A 17,878-nucleotide genomic window follows, 5' to 3' on the forward strand; every position below is an offset into this window, starting at 1 on the left:
CTAGGCGTTGTTCAACCAAATGATGCAGGCCACCGGTGTAGGTTCAAACAGAAAGGCATTTCGTTGTTTTTAGAAGTTTTCAATAATGTTGGGTGACCTGAATTTCAATGAAAGGTTACCCTACACATGTGGAAGTTAAATGAAAGAAACCCAATTGTAGAACTCTCTGAACTGCCAGATGATCCTATTTGTCAAACTCGAGTGTAACTGCAATAAACGATGGACAGAATGCTGAATGATTCAAACATTCTCCCCCAGTCAGGAGATCTGGGTTAAATCCATTGTTCTTTTGCCCACTACGCCACCCTAGTTTGGACCCAGCCATATGCAAATCAGTCTTGATCCAGTGCGTCATGGGTACAGTCCACCGAACTGCCAAGCCAGGTCCTCCCTGGACCGGAAACAAGCATCCTGGGACCGGTTTCGGGATATGTCACCCTTGATCAGCCAGGCTAACTTGAATCCAGAGAGAAAGTGACCCATGTCTGGGTATACCCGCCCCACATAGGGCTAAAACTGCAACTGCAACAATGATGGACGGAATGCTATTTGTCAAAGAGCCATGTTTCCTGAAACAAAGCGGCAGATTTACAAGAAACTAACGCAGTGCGGTTCCGGAAGTAATTTTGCTGCGCAGCGCTGTGTTCGTTTCAAAGCACAAGGCTGCAACACATTTACAACAATATGTCTTATATCTGTACTGCCCGCTGTTCTGGCGCACACACTGCTGCTATGCGCCGGTGCAGGCACCCTTGTGCCCTGGTGCAAGGATGCCTGCGTCATAGGGACATTGTTTTTGTGCGGGAAGGGCCAGCTTGAATGATGTGCTTTTCTCTTCTAATGCTTGATGCAGAGTGCAGCACACATTGAAAGAGGAAAAAAACAGGGAGGAATTAAAACATTTCTCCTTGTTACACCTCGCTATGTCACCCCTAGCATGGCATAGCATTCTGATGCATTTCCAGATTTAAGATTGCTTGTAAATCTGGAATTGTATCAGTGGACATGGGTGTTGCTTGAGAACACCCATAGCAATACCCATGTCACGCCCCTGGAACTCAAAGTGTTGCGTGAAGAGTGGCAATATTTACAAGCACAGCTAAAGCCACCGCACAGGTAAAGCCACGCAGGGTGGCTTTACCTGTGCTTGTGAAAATCACGCGGTACAAAAGGGGGTGGTGATGGACGGAGCATCTGAACCAATCAAACACTCACACCCAGTCAACAGATCTGGTTTTAATCCATCACCGTTCTTTAGCCCACTCTGCCACCCCAGGTCAGACATGGCCATATGCAAATCAGTCTGACCCTGTGCCTCATTTGAACAGACCAGCCCGAACTGCCAAGCCATGCCTTCCTTGAACTGGAAACAAGCTTCTGAGGACCGGTTTCTGGCATTTCAGCCATCTTCAGCCCGGCTTGCTTTAATCCAGTGGCAAAGTGAGCAAGCGACTCATGTCTGAGCATACCCTGCCAACTTATGGCGAACAAAGTGGTACAAAAGGGAGTGGTGATGGACGGAGCATCTGAACCAATCAAACACTCACACCCAGTCAACAGATCTGGGTTTAATCCATCACCGTTATTTAGCCCACTCTGCCACCCCAGGTCAGACATGGCCATATGCAAATCAGTCTGACCCTGTTCCTCATGGGAACAGTCCAGCCCAAACTGCCAAGCCATGCCTTCCCTGGACCGGAAACAAGCTTTCGAGGACCGGTTTCTGGAATTTCAGCCGTCTTCAGCAGGGCTTGCTTGAATCCAGTGGCAAAGTGAGCAAGGGACTCATGTCTGAGCATACCCTGCCAACTTATGGCGAACAAAGCGGTACAAAAGGGGGTGGTGATGGATGGAGCATCTGAACCAATCAAAAACTCATACCCAGTCAACAGATCTGGGTTTAATCCATCACCGTTCTTTAGCCCACTCTGCCACCCCAGGTCAGACATGGCAATATGCAAATCAGTCTGACCCTGTGCCTCATGGGAACAGTCCAGCCCAAACTGCCAAGCCATGCCTTTCCTGGATCGGAAACAAGCTTCCGAGGACCGTTTTCTGGCATTGCAGCCGTCTTCAGCCTGGCTTGCTTGAATCCAGTGGCAAAGTGAGAAGGGACACACGTCTGAGCATACCCTGCCAACTTACGGCGAACAAAGCGGTACAAACGGGGATGGTGATGGACGGAGCATCTAAACCAATCAAACACTCACACCCAGTCAACAGATCTGGGTTTAATTCATCACCGTTCTTTAGCCCTCTCTGCCACCCATGGTCAGACATGGCCATATGGAAATCAGTCTGACCCTGTGCCTCATGGGAACAGTCCAACCCGAACTGCCAAGCCATGCCTTCCCTGGACCGGAAACAAGCTTCCGAGGACAGGTTTCTGGCATTTCAGCCTTCTTCAGCCCGGCTTGCTTGAATCCAGTGGCAAAGTGAGCAAGGGACTCACGTCTGAGCATACCCTGCCAACTTATGGCGAACAAAGTGGTACAAAAGGGGGGTGGTGATGGACGGAGCATCTGAACCAATCAAACACTCATGGATTAAACCCAGATCTGTTGACTGGGTGTGAGTGTTTCATTGGTTCACATGCTCCCTCCATCACAACCCCCTTTTGTACCGCTTTGTTTGCCATAAGTTGGCAGGGTATGCTCAGACGTGAGTGAAGAGCAACGCAGAGGATTACACTAAGATAGCCGCCTGCAGCGGGAAGGAGCTGGGGAGTGCAGCCACTTTGACTCTGCTTTTAGAAACTTCTTATACTGCTGACAGATCTGTATTGAGTGTGAGCACAGTAAGGAACTACTTTTACACATCACCAAAACCATAATATAAAATGAATGGCACAGTTTAACCATCCATGAAGTGCTGAGTGGCTATATTGATCACACGAGTACTTAGAACTGAAAACGAAAGCTATCTGAAGATGGACTTTGAAAATAACATTTGTTAGCTTTTATTTGGCTTTTTTTACTAGGCTGTAATAAAATAAAGGTGCTTTGCCTGATGGTAAACATGTCGGGCATATTTACAAACCCCTTGCAACACTTATGCGCCACTGTTATGTCACTTTTGTGATGCAGTGATAGTTTAAAAACTGCAGCCAATTTACAATGTGACGCATCTAGGGAGATGCGTCACGTAGTAGAGCCCTGTGTCACATTATACCTGTGTCAGGTATAATGTATGCAGGGTGGGCATTTCCACACAGGAAAGCCTCATAAAAGTGATGCAGTGACAGGTAACACTTCTAGGATGCCACTAATTCAAAACATTATGCCTGATTGAAGCAGGCGTAAGGCGGGACCACGTGTAGTGAGAATAGACCTCAACATGCATTGCTGGAGCTGCGTCATGCTTGCGACACGACTCCAGCAATGCGTGACTTTTCCGCCAACAGATGTGTCTGAATTTCTGATGCATCTGTAAATACTTGCACCATGGTATGCCATATTGTAAATGGTGGCGCAAGGGTTTCGCAGGCTGGCGTAGTTAAAACTGACGCATCTGTATAGATGCGGCAGTTTCTTGCAACTCTGCCCCGTTGTATCTTCCTGCCTGAAAGTCAACATCTTGCTTTGCATTTCAGCTAAACCATGGAACGTAATTCCTCACTCTATATCTCTGGCACCATCAGTAAAATATCAATTGAACCACCGGGTCTGAAGACAATAAAAGTTGTACACCATTGTGGACTACGCATGTTTACAATTCATTTTCAAGGGCGATTTTTCAAAAATGAAATAAACATTTCTCAAAGCACGCTGGCAAAAAAAGCTAATTTAAAGCAGATTCTCTCGTTTAAGCTGGGTTTCTTATGAGAAACGGCGCATCCAGGCTCAGTTTAATCTCTGCTCAATTCACAGCATGAAGTGCATCATAGCCTGGGCCCCTATGGTATGCAGCATAATCCTTTCTATGCCTGTGTCTGCATTTCCTTATGTTGAACGGGATTACATGGGTTTTGTGGGTTGCAAACTATGGGAAGGTGACGTTTGTAATCAATCAATACATGGACTGTTGTGAAAACAAAGCAGCAGAATTTCTAGACGACTGAAAAGTTCTGTAACAAACACGTTTTGCTTTTTTCTCTAATTAAGGAAGGCTCTGATACGATTGTCTTTGGTCTCTGAAAAGAATGAACAATGGTTCGACTAAATAATTTCTTCTAAAGAATTTAATTTATCCTTTCGTCAGTCAAGGGCAAAAATATTTGAATAATATATATACTATCAGGCACATAGATGTGAGATCAGTAAAAGGGGAGCACCTGTTAGTGAACTGAGTTAAAAAAAGGAAAGCTAGCCAACACGTGCATTTTTAAATGAGGATGCTAATTAAGGAAGTTGACACCAAAGATCTCTAAACGATATGCAATATCTTCAAAAGGCATAATCGACTTCAATGTTATTTTGTACAGGAATCCAATAGTAAAGCAAAGAAGTTAAGAGCCAGTTGTGACACGGCCCTGTTCGACTTCCAGGAAGTTCACCACCATTGGTCAGCAAAAGGCAATCAATTGTGTTAAAAAAACATATCTGCGCTCAGACATTTCTTATAAAACCTCTGTCTGTCCAGACATTAATTGTACAAGTGAAAACCAGACCCGAATCTCAAATATGTCGTCAAGGTTTGGTGATGACACAGGCTATGATCTAAACGAAAGGACTGGAAAATGGCTTTTGGTGCACAAGCACAACATATGGTTGTAATAATGAGTTATTGGCTTGGTTTTGTATTTATTGTCGGCATGATGATGTGCTCTGTACTCAAAGGAGTCACCATTCTCCAAGTAACACTCAGGGAGACTTAAAAGTGTCCTCTCACTACCCTCTTCAAGTATGGTGGGAAAGCATACCTCTACTGAAACAGTGGTTTGTGCCCACCATTCCTAACCATTGTTTGCTCGATTACCATAACCTGCCCCAGGTAGTTGCATAAGCTGTATCTGTGGCTCGCCTCCGCTGCCAGTATCTGCGCTCAGTGTTGTGCTGTGAGGTAATCAAAGTTAAGGCTGTAGGAGTGAATGTAGGTCCTATGGACAGTAGTGGCTGCTACGGGGTAGCAGTGGTAAGGCGGGGAGAGGGGGGTTAAAAAAATAAGAAAAGAAAATTAAACTTACCTCTGGGAGGCCGCCTCTCATCTGTCCACATTGCAGACATGAAACAGGAAGCACCCAGACTCCCTTAGCCAATCATGACGCTGCTGAGCAGTGTTGTGATAAGTCTGACCGCTGTGGTTCTATGCTCAGATAGGAACTGGGGGCCTGTGCATGTTCTCCACCCAGGCCGTGCATTACAGCCTGTGGAGAACATTGCAAAGTGCGCATGACTGTTTGCCCCCCCAAGATGTCTGAACACTCTGTCTGGGCACTTGGAAAGTGCCACCACTCCTCCCCCTGCAGGACTCTGGCCAGCCCTGCCCAGCACCAGACCAACAAAGCCACAAGGAAAAAATTAAAATGATAATGGCATGCTCTTATTATCGTTTTAGTTTTCTTGTGGGCCACGCTGATGGGCAGTAGACAGGGAAAGTCGCTGTAACCCATGAATGTACTGCTGTGGAAATGGGGCAACCATAGAAGTCTAAAACTTTTCATTGAGCAGCCTTAATGTTGAACATGTGGTTGTGGTGGACAGTCCGTTGTCTGCTGATGCCTGGGTAGTGGAAGGATGTGATAAAGATGTGTAAAGGGTCTAGAGGAATATGCCAGAGGACAGCAGAATAATAGCAAAGATATATGTTATGTTATGCTAATTTGCTCTTGTATAGCTCATGTACACCGACAGGTCTCTTAGTGCTTTGGAAGAAGTGAAGCACAGTCAAATGTGAGATTGTCTCCATGGTACTGTAAGGTCTTAGGCTGTATCTAATGCTTTACTAAAAATAATAGTTTTTAGCTGTTTCCGAAAGGGAAGAAGACCGGATTCTTTACGGAGATTAACGGGCAACTGGTTCCAAAGTTGTGGCAGAAGGACCGAGAACGCTCGTCCCCCATTGGATGTGGTGTTACACCGTGGGCAATTCAGCCAACCGGCTTCCGCCGAATGCAGCGCGCGCCCCATGAGAAGTAATGAGACAACACTACACCCAGTAAAAAGAAGTGGTAGAAAGGGATTGTGTGAGGGAGCCTTTTGGATTTAGAGGCAATTTCTTCAGCAGTTGTGAATGAATGAAAGAAAATCTTGTAAAGAGCATGAATACCCGGAGGCGTGTTGGCACTGAATGAATCAGAAGAGAGCATACAAGGGCCAAGTCCTAGAGGATTATTGGTTAAACAACCAAGTTTTAAGGTTCTTCCTAAATGCTAAGAGTGTGGGTGCAACTTTAAGTTCCGGAGGCAGAGGGTTCCACAATAAAACTGTGGTTCTAAAGAAGCTTCTGCCTCCCCAGGTGACCCGTCTGAAGGGAGCAACATTTAGCAGGTTTGCTGTGCTTGACCAAAAAATTCTGCTAGGGGTACACTGTATCGGATTTGCCTTCAAGTATGCCGGTGCATTTCCATACATTGACTTGGACGCTAGGCAAAGAGCCTTAATGGAAATGAGGTGGTGGACCGGAAGCCAATGCAGCTGTCTGATAGTGGCCCTGGCTGATTGAAATTTAGAAATTTTCAGCAGAAACCGAGCATCAGCATTTTGGATGGTAAGAGGTTTTCTAAGTGAGCCTTTAGAGAGGCTGGTGTAGAGACTGTTGCAGTCATCCAATTGAGAGAGTACTAAGGCTATGACTAATGCTTTCAGTAGGTCAGCGGCACACATTTCCCAATTTTCTTAATGATTCTGAGCCAGTGGAAGGAGGAGGAGATAGTTAGATTAATTTGATTTCTAAAATTCAAATCACTATCAAGCAAGATCCCCAAGTTTTTAACTATGATGGCCACTAGTGGGGAAACGAAATTGATGGATTGTTGCCAAATTGAATGACCTCGGTTTTCATGGAATTCAACTTTAAACAACTGCTAGCCATCCAGCTGTTCACTGCACTCATATATTCATTGAATGTATCATCAGTCCCACTCTTGCCCTTTGATACTGATACAATTATTTGAGTATTGTTGGCATTAAGTGCCAGGGAAAGCCCGAAACATATCATCAAAATGGCCAGTGGGGTAATGTATAAGGATAAATAGGGTTGGGGAAAGGGAAGATCCCTGAGGTACTCCACAGGGCAAACATAAGGCTACTGAATTACAGATCCCACTTGACACCTTTGATGGCGTCCTGACAGATAAGATTTATTCAACATCAGTGCTGAATCGTGAAACCCAAATTCTGCAAACAGTTAATAAGTACCTCCTGATTGACCGTATCGAAGGCAGCTAAAAAATAGAGCAAAATCAGCACAGCATTACCTCCCTTATCCAGGAATGATCTCATTTCCTCAGTGGCTGTAAGCAGCACAAATTTGGTGCTGTGATTTTCTCTAAAGCCGAACTGCATATCTTCTAGAAGATGATTGACCTCAAGATAAGAGGAAAGTTGTGTGATCAAATTTTCTCTGCTAACTAAGCTGGAAAAGGAAGCGGTGCAATTGGGCGATAGTTATTGGGATCAAGAGGGTCGAGGTTGTGTTTCTTCTGCAGGGGAAGTACCGATGCAGCTTTCCAAACAGCTGGAAAAATGCCCATTTTAAACATGATAGAAAAAATGGCTGCAAGGTAACCAGATATAACTTCAGGAACCAGATGGATCCCCCTTGGGGGACATTGGTAGTTGGGGGAACCCAACTTAATCAAAGATATGAGTGCAGTAACCTGCATTGGAGAGGGAACAGCAAATTTCCCAAAGCTCATAGGCTTAGCAATTGAAAAAGTGGAAAACAACAAAGTGCCACTATTGTTAAAATTGTTAAAAATCTCTAGGACTTTTGCCTCAAAAAAGTCCTGGCTAAGGAGTTACAGAATGCAGCATTGGTAGTAGCTGTATCAGCTCCTTTCGAGGCGGTCAGTTTTTTGTATTATTTGAAAAAGGGATTTGCCATTAGTGGCTGACTTTATATTTGCTGTGTAGTAATCAGTTTTAGCTTTTAGGATTGATTCTTTGTAGCCTCTAAGGCAAGTTCTATATTCCACTCTGTTCTCACTGCAATAATTAGATCGCCATTTGCGTTCTTGTCTCTGGCATTCTTGCTTAATAACTTTGAGCAAGTCCGTAAACCTAGGCTGAGAGAGCTTTTTATAATTAGCTTTCAAACATCTAGCCAGAGCAACCTCGTTTAAGGCTGAGAGATGCCAATTGCTATAGCATCTGCCATCTGATCCGCACTAGTTTTCTAAATGTTAAGAGAGTGAGTCAGTAAAGTGTCAAGATCGGAGGCTTGGATTTTGTTCCAGGCCCGAAATTTAAGTTGGGGTTTCAGTGTTGTCGGGGGAAAGTTAGCAGAGCATCTGTGATCCCATGCTACATCAAGATGATATGTACAGATTAGTGGTAGAGTACATGAAAAGCTGATGTTGGGATTATTGTTAAAAATTCCGTCCAACAGATTGCTGGCAGTGTGCGTCTGTCCTCCCACAATCCGTCAGCCGCCCCTCTACTCAAGCAGCGCAAACAGAGCTGCAGTGGACCGAGGAAGTGAGGGAACGGTCGCTATCACACCCACCCTCACTGCAGTAGATAAGAACTCTATTAAGGGTGCAAAAACCTCGGGTCATCAATTTGACAAAGTAAAATAGGAAACTTAGGGGCAGATTTACAAGCCCCTTACAACACTTTTACGGAGCCATTGTGTCACTTCTGTGATGCAGCAGTGGCGTATACCATGTGCCACGTTGCAACTTATTTACAATGTGACGCATCTAGGCAGATGCATCACGTTGTAAAGCACTGCGCCACTTGACACCTGCAGGAGGTTTCATGTGGGCGTTCCATCGCAATGTGAGCGTTCCGTCAGAGGAAAGCCTCAAAAAAGTGACGCAGTGAAATCTACAAGATTTCACTCAGTCCCTTTTCCGACGCCGCTGTGTCAAAACCTTGGGCCTGCTTGAAGCATGCATAAGGCGTGGCGCAGCATGTTGGAGATAGGCCGGGTTGAACCAGTGCTGGAGCTGCGTCTCTCGCACTGCGCCAACCTTACTCCGGCAGATACATCACACATCTGCCTATCCGTGCTCCATGGTGCACCGCATTGTAATTGCGGCGCATCCATGGTGGCACATGGGTAGTTTTGCATGCCGCATCTTTCTTGGCGCATCCCTGCTGATTTGCAGAGAGGTGCCAGAAGTTGTAAATCTGACCCGTAATTATTAAAATTACAGCCAGCATCAAAATAAACAGCAACTAAAGGTTTAACCCCTTCACTCCGGTGGCTATTCCGCCGCAGTGCTAAGGGGGCGGGGCGGAAGAGCGGCGGGTGCATGCTGGTGACAGAACCGCTTCATCACCAGCGTCGGTTGCGCTGTGCTTATGACGGAGCGGTTCCATCATGGCCCCACCCGCTTAATAGACTGCTCAGCGCAGGCGCGGAATTCGCGCCGTGCATGAGCGGCGGGCGGGCCATGACGGAACCGCTCCGTCATCAGTACAGCGCAACCGCAGCTCATGACGGAGCGGTTCCGTCATCAGCGCATAAGGGGTTAAAAGAGTGCAAGCAGACAAAGGTAATGACACCTCATAAGCAGCTTCGATCAGCTGCACAGTATATACTATCACAGGATGTGCGTTGTGCCTCACAGGTTGATGGAGGTAGTACTATACTCATGTTTAGAATGATGCAATGTGCAGCAATCTCAAAGTAAGATGCAAAAGAGAATGGACACTCGACCACCTATTAATAGGTATATATTACCTTTGTTCTTATCTGTGTAATGTTAGGTTGCCTGGAGTGGAATGTTCTGCCATACATAGGGGCATATTACCAACAATAGGCGAAAAATATCGCTAACGATATTTATCGCGACAAATTTTATCGCTAAGCATCGCCTGGAAATATCGCCGCCGTAGCGAGGTATTAACAACACCCAGCATGGCGGCGATATTTCCCCGAAAATGCGATAAACGCGTGCGGTAAAACTAGCGTGTCCACGCTAAGCCGCCGCACGCTAACGTGAAAAAAATCGCGTTGGGCCTATCAGCGATGATTATCGCTAAACCAAAAGGCCCAAGGCTACCATATAACGCGTTAGCAGGACGAAAAAATGCCTGCTAAAGTGAAAATCGTTGCAAAATATGGAAAATATACAAAATGATGGTGAGCAGCCAGGGACCAGTGCAGAGGGCACTACCAACACCCAGGAAGGCCAGGCAGAGAGCCAGGGAAGGGGCAAGAGGAAGAGGAACCCAAAGTTCACTCCAGATGAGAACCAGGTACTGGTTGAGGAAGTGACGCAACATCAGCAGGAACTCTTCGTGAGTTCCACAGTCACCATGGCGAGGAAAAGGGACATATGGCAGGACATAATGACCAAGGTCAATGCCGTGGAGGAGCACAGGAGGACAGTGGACGAGTGTAAGAAGCGGTGGCATGATGCAAAAAGCAAAACAAAAAAGAAACTGGGAGCAAACCTAAGGGCAGCAAGTCTGACGGGAGGCGGTGGACCAGCTCCACAGGAGGTTCTGGATGAGTTGGAGGAGATTGTAGCGAACGTCATCAGTGAGGAGAGTGTCATCGGAGCCACAGGCCAGGATACTGCTGTACTGGAAGTCACACAACAACACGAGGGTGAGTGTCAAATAGGAACAGGTGGAAGTGGGTGGATGGGCACAGTCGCATGCATATACCATGCACGTCTACACAGTGCATACCCCCATGTAACGTACAACAAGTCCTGTAGAGCCCGGGTCATGCAGGCATAGGGACACATCACCAGGAGGATGAGGGCAGATGTTGAGCTGTTGCACAGTTGGCACATAATGTCGTCAGTGGTAGTCATGAGTACTGGCAGGGTGGTGTGGACTCCAATGAAGCAGTCCTGGGATGGGTAGTGGATGTTGTTGTCTACCAGGTGGTGGGCCTGTTGCACGTGGAACAATTCCCAGTGATCGGGCCTGGAAACAGGAGCAGGGAGAAAGGCTGGAAGCACCTCAGGTCCATGTGGCCTGGCTCTGGCAAGTTGAGGAGGGTGTAGAATAAGTTGTGTAGCAAGCTCCATGGAAATATTGCTGTGATGTAGTCAGCTCAGATTGCAGCATCTGCCATGTAACATACGTGGTGGCAGATTTATGTCAACTGGCGCATCCCCAGGGATGCGCCAGTTAACGTGCGCCACAGTGCGCCACAGCTCTGCCACCCATGGTGCACCGCATTTATAATGCGGTGCACCATGGTACAAAAACGGCACTGATGCGTGACGCATCAGTGCCGGAAATGTGGCGCTTTGCTGGAGTTGCGTCGCAAGCGCAACGCAGCTCCAGCAAGGCTTGGGGTACACCATCTGCACAATGCTGCATCAAGACCCACGCCTGCTTCAAGCAGGCGCAGGGTTCTCACGCAGCATTGCCCTGAAAGTGACTGAGTGAAATCTCATAGATTTCACTCAGCCACTTTCAGGAGGCGTTCCTGCGCAGGAACGGCTCCTTATGGCGCAGTGCTATACAACATGATGCATCTCCTAGCTGCGTCACGTTGTAAATAGGGTGCATTGTTTGCGTCGCAGTTGCGTCAAATAAAGTGACGCTATTGCGGTGCAAAGAGGCGCAACGGACTCATAAATCTGCCCTGTGGTGTGGGAATAGGTGTGGCAGGGAGCGTGAGTGGATGGAGTACATAACCATGTGTATCTTGTAGCCGTTGACATTGGACCGGGAGGTCAGGTGGCATGCGCTGCTGGTGTACACAGGGGAGGTGGGCCCTGGCATAGGTTGGGTGGGTGTCGTGTTGAAGCTGTCATGGACATCAGCGAGCTAGCAGTAGAAGAAGATGGCTAGTGAGTTGCACAGTTCCACTCAGGGAGTCATGTTGTTGGTGATGAAGCTGGAGCCCGAGAGTACCCTAATGATGCAGAAGACACCCTTGCTCCCGTGTGTGTTGTCATTCAGTTAGGTTTATAAGGAGCAAGCCTTGTCCAATCACAAGCGGTGGAGATGTATGTGTATGGCATCCCTGTGGTGTACGTGGTTGTCTGGAGTGTATATGGTGACCAATAACCACTCATGTGTCCGCCATCCAATGCAGGATACACACCAGCACATTGGTGAACGTGGCGGCTGGCCTGCTGGTGTGGGTTCAACAGGGTACCTTGAGTGGCACAAGTGTGTTGTCACAGTTGTACATACACTGCCTGAGGTGGGGGCTTGCAGCGCTGGAGTTGGTGGAGTTGTTGTGTGGCCTGTGGGAAAGGGTGGTGAGTAGCTGGTCTACAGTCACTCTCCTCCAGCAGTGGTGAGTTACCCGTTGTGTGCGGTGGTCTGTGGACTGTACAGTGAATGGGGGAATGGATTCCCTTGGTAATATGCCCCCAGATTTTGCTCATACACAATAAATCCCATGTTATCTGTCAACCATGCAAGTCAACAGATACCACACCTAAAGTGTAGTGAACACTATACATGCATCCCAGTAACAGGTGCATCCAAAGTCACACATACAGGGATCACACCACTGATGACCTCAGAAGCATAGAATGTGTGAAGACCCACACTCTGCAACCTACCTGACACCAATGCAAGTATTAACCAATTCAAAAGTATTTATTGTATAAAAATAACCTATCTAAAACTACACTAAACACTAAAACTAACACTATATCTAAAATCCCTACACACATAATAAACTAAACTACACATGTTATACTAACTAAACCCTACTACACAAACTACAAAAGGACATAAACCCCCCACCCAAAGAGAAAAAAAAATTAGCCCCAACACTATCTTAACCTAACAATATCTCACTACACTAAACTAACTATACCTAATCTAAAACTTTTCTACATCTAAATCCTATTATACAACTATATACAAACACAAAACTAAGAACAAGGAGGGAAGGCAGAAGAGGGGTGTGGGCCAGAAGAAGTCCAGGTCTACGGTATCCCAAGTTTTATGGCAATGTCCTTCACCCGCCGGTTGAGGGTTACCAGTTCATTGCGCACATCGAGGAGCAAGTTGTTGTTCCTGCCCAGCTCTATCAGAATTTCTTGTTGCTTGTCAGCCCTTGCCGGCGTCGTGGTGGGTGCCCCCGGATCCTTCCCTGGTGTGTACTGGCCAGCTCCCTGGCTGGGTGCAGCTTGAGTTGGCCCCTGGCTGCTGGTACCTGGAATGGCTGATGTGCTTGGTCCCGGAACAGGTGAGACCACTGTGTTAGAATTGTTTCCACCGCCAGCCTTGCCACCAGCCTTTGAAGTAGTAGACTTGTCACTGTGTCCCACAGCCTCTGGCATCGAATGCCAGGTCCCATCCCGCCGAGCAGCCGCGTATCTCTGTGCCATGGACCGGTACCCCTTCTTGACCCTGCGGATGTGAAGCCACCGTTCCTTGGCCACATTGAATGCATGGGTCTCCTCTGCATTCATGTTGTCTGAAAAAAATGGGATTCACTGGTTCATTTGCCTATCATCATATTATATGGCACAAATCACATACCACATGGGAGGCAACACACATGTCACATCCTGTAACGTCTCAAAGTGACCTGCCCACATAATTGACAAGCCCTACTTTCCACTATACAGGCCCTGGAACGTGACATCACAGTACATGGCAGGTGTGATGTACTGTCAAATCAGAAGTCAAATGAGAGAGTGATAACATGTCACCTTTGTGCACCCTGAGAGTGTGCAAGTATTCCAATTAACATTAGTAGTGTGGCACTACCCCTCCATGGGCAGGTTCACCCTCATCTGACCCTGTGACACACTGCTGATACTGCTCTATGATGCACATGTGCAGACATGTGTGTCTATCTGTAAATGTGTACAGGTCATGTAGTCACTGACAAGACAGCCACTCTCTCATATGTTTGCCAGTGTGGCTATATGAATATGTAAATGGAAACTCAATGTAAGCTCAGCCTACATGCATGGGAAGAAGACCGGGACACCCCCACCAACAACAGGTGTCAAGAATATCAAGGAAGTTCTCCTCAATATTGCTGCGTACATCGGCAGGAAACAGCAGCAAAACACGCCATAAAGGCCTACACAATATGCACCTCAGAAATCCCATAGCTGTCCTGGTCATGGGGCAAGGATGTATCCTAAGTCCAATGCTGTCCAATCTATACTTTAGCCTGCTGGCCAACGTCGGGAAATTGTACGGCTCATCTAAGTGTATTGTATGGCGACAATAACCAGTAACTGAGTATGTGTGGGACAAACTACACTGATACACGTCTCTGTTGTACAAACAGCATGTTTAACATGCGTAACTAGAAGAGCATCAACAAACTCTAACGAAACTGCAGTAAAACAGACCGCATTCCGTTAGGCAGCCCTGAGGTATCTTGGTCACATGAAAGGTGGCAGCTGGAACTGTGCTCCTCTCCCCCTTGCAAACATGTGATCTTAGACCTATGACAAACAAAACAACATGCCCTGTCCTGGCCAAAGCCCGTCAGCCAGGTAATTTCACCTGCTATGGGTTCATGTGTAAAATATGGAAGAACTCCAAATGCCATCCTATTGAAGCAAGGAACCCTTTGCTGCAGGGCCTGCCCATCAGCCACACTGATGACAGCAATCCTCTGATATCATGACTACATGTAAAAATTAGTGGCAAACAGCAGACCCTGCAGAATCTGCCAGCCACACTGACTCACGACCAGTCGCCTAGAACCCCTTCCACGCCTACATAGTAAATACACCACAGGCTCATCATGCGGCAGAAAAGGAACTATGGGGCATATTACCAAGGGCATTATTGCCGCATTAGCTGGACTTTTTCCCGCTAATGCAGCGATAATTTTATTGCCTTAGTAGCAAGCTGTCGCTAACACCAGTTAGCGACAGCTTGTAGGCGATAGCGGGCATTTAGGGGCCCACTTTGCATGTCAGCGATAATTATCGCTAATGACATGCAAAGTGGGCGTGCCAACATGTGAGCGACTGAAAACAGTTGCTAACATCTCTAACTACTATTAACAACTTCAAGACATATTCGCGCTAAGCGCAAATATCTCCAAAAGCTAACGCCTGCTAAAAGCAGTTCTCAGCCGTGTTATCCAATGGAAGGTGGATAACATGGCCAAGAGCATTGTCACGATAATGCATGAATATCGCTGATTTTTCTGCGATATTCATGCATTTCGCAGGATTTTTACCGCTTTAGAGATAAACCTTGATAATATCAAGGTATCTCAGCGGTAAAAATCTGCGATGCTCGGCGATATTTTTTTCCCGCTAACCAAGCAATAGCGATAATTATCGCTATCACTTGGTAATATGCCCCTATAAGATTCTGAGTTGCATGCATGACACCCAGTCTAACCCAGGACCTAAAGGCCTCATAAAAGAGAAGACCTGGAACGGGCAAAATAGACCACTCAGATCATGCGACAAAACATTCATGACCCAGTCTTGTGTCAGTCCCTCTCAACATGGCTACGCTAGGTCATTTCTCTTGCCCCTTGGCGGTGTAATGAACTGCCCCCTCACCCATTATCCATCTATCAACACAAACTCTCCTGTGAAAGTTGGTAAACTTGCCTGTTCCCAATATGTGGTGCAACATTGCCTTGAACCTCTATGGCACCGTTTCATCTGAATGACACTGCAAAAGGACCTTCAAACCTTGTGTGGATGAGATGTGATCTATTCATACCTTACACATGACATGACCTTAACCGGGCATGATATGGGTGTGCTCCAAGTCATATGAGTAAATCTCAATGTCCGCTTCTGAGGCAGTGTACTGCAGATGAAGCGTGTATACATCTTTGTGCTGGTCTTGATAATATGTAGCCATGTGTGCAAATCCTGTAGCGTAATGCCTGCATGATCCCTGGATCATTGGCTATTTAGCTATAATCTGTGCTGGATGTCATGCACAGGTAATCAGAGCAGTTGCATCGTCCCTTCATGGACATAGTCACAATTTATATAGATATGCGTCTAACCACACTCTTATACATATTGTCTGAATAATAACACAACAATACTCAGCACCTTGTGGCCCAGTGACATGCGGAACACACCAGCATTGCCAAACTACCGTGTGCTGCTTTTCTCAATGACATCCATTACATCACACATGCCAATGTACTTCACAATTACTCACCAGTGGCTCTTGGGTCCTTGAAACGGTCCACGTCACCCTGCGTGATGGGTCGCCGGCCATCTGTGAGTGAACCAAATTAAATATGTGTCATTGTATGGCATCCAGCCACGTCACATAAACATGATGAACATGAGGAACTACTTTTCAGTCACAAGAAATGCTACTTCACTTAGTAGGGGATTCACACATAGTACTAATGACTCTGTGCACTGTGATTGGCATGCACACATGGGCTTGCTAATGCAGTGGTGGCCAAACATAACATAACCACAGTCATACATGCACATGACAGTTGGGTCATGCAATTCATAAGCACCATGTCCACACAGGCATCATGTGTACGTTGTACTCCGTATGATGGTAAGTATGCTTTTAGTAAGAGGCTGATACACAATCCTTTGGCATGTAAAACACTCTTGAGCTGTAAAACTCTAAAGTGAATGACTGTAACCTGAAACATTTAACTCTGTCACTTCATAGAGGTGTTCCTGTGTATGAATGCCCTCCACTGCGGCAGAACGCACCCTAAAGGTGCATAACTTTAGGAATTGAAGATTCTCCAAGAATTGTGATATTGTACATACCCTGCACCATGGCGCAACTTTTGCGTTGCTGCTCAGGCACATAAGTAATGCAACAGCGCTGCCAAATTACCCCAAGAGGCATGTAAATCTGCTAAAATGTGCCGGGAAGTGGGAGTCCAAATCAATCTTAACTGAAGCAAATCATGTGCAAATTACATAGGGACAGATGTATCAACATTCCCTTTTGCGATTACTAAATAGCGATTTATTAGGATTCGCTAAATAGAAATTTCAAAATTGTAAGTATGTCGTAAATCGCTTATTGTTTGCGAACCATCAACATTCCCAAATAGCGATTACCAAATTGCAAATCTCAATCTTCCCATTCATTTCTGTGTGCCAGGAGGCCCATAGGAATTAATGGGGAAGTTTGCAATTACCAAATTGCTAATTGCAAATAGAGATTGTTTCAAATGGTGCAGGGGTGTCACAAGAACACCCTGCAGTACCCGTGAAAATGACATGTGTGCACATATGGCGCACAGACATGCTGCAAGAGCATGTATGAGCGTCACATGGCAGCTATTGATGATTTAAAAACAAACAGCAGATTTATAAAATAGCGCTACTTACCACCAACTAGAAGGTGGTAATTTGTGACTCCTAAATGGCAATTTTGAATGGTAATTGCCCTGATACATAGCATGTAAGGAATTGCTAAAGTAGCTATTCCTCAAATGTTATAAGAAATTAAGCAAAGGCAAATTTTGCCATTCCTAACTTTGCACAAATAATCTGACATAAATGCCATTTACCAAATAAAGGGTTTGCTGACGCCGCAAATCAACTAATGTCTGCGTTCCAAAACTATTTTTGCCATGATACATATGGCCCATAGGGAAATGACATTGTCATCAAGACCTTGTCACAGTATCACAGTAACGAGTCAGCATGTACATGCCATACACACGTCACACACGTAATGCACTTATATTACATTTGAACATTAAAGTGAAACTATGGGTTTAGGACTTACCACCCTGTATGCCTGGCATCACTCCGGTGTAATCCAGGAGGTCGGCCTCCCGCGCAGTCATGTCCTGCCACCGGTGCTTCCACTGGTGCACAGAGCATGCTATCTTGAAGTAGTGCTCCATTTGGAGCCTCACACGCTCCCAGCGCACATTCCGTCCCCCC

The sequence above is a fragment of the Lissotriton vulgaris genome, chromosome 2_1 (assembly GCF_964263255.1).
Source record: "Lissotriton vulgaris chromosome 2_1, aLisVul1.2, whole genome shotgun sequence".
Lineage (NCBI taxonomy): Eukaryota > Metazoa > Chordata > Amphibia > Caudata > Salamandridae > Lissotriton > Lissotriton vulgaris.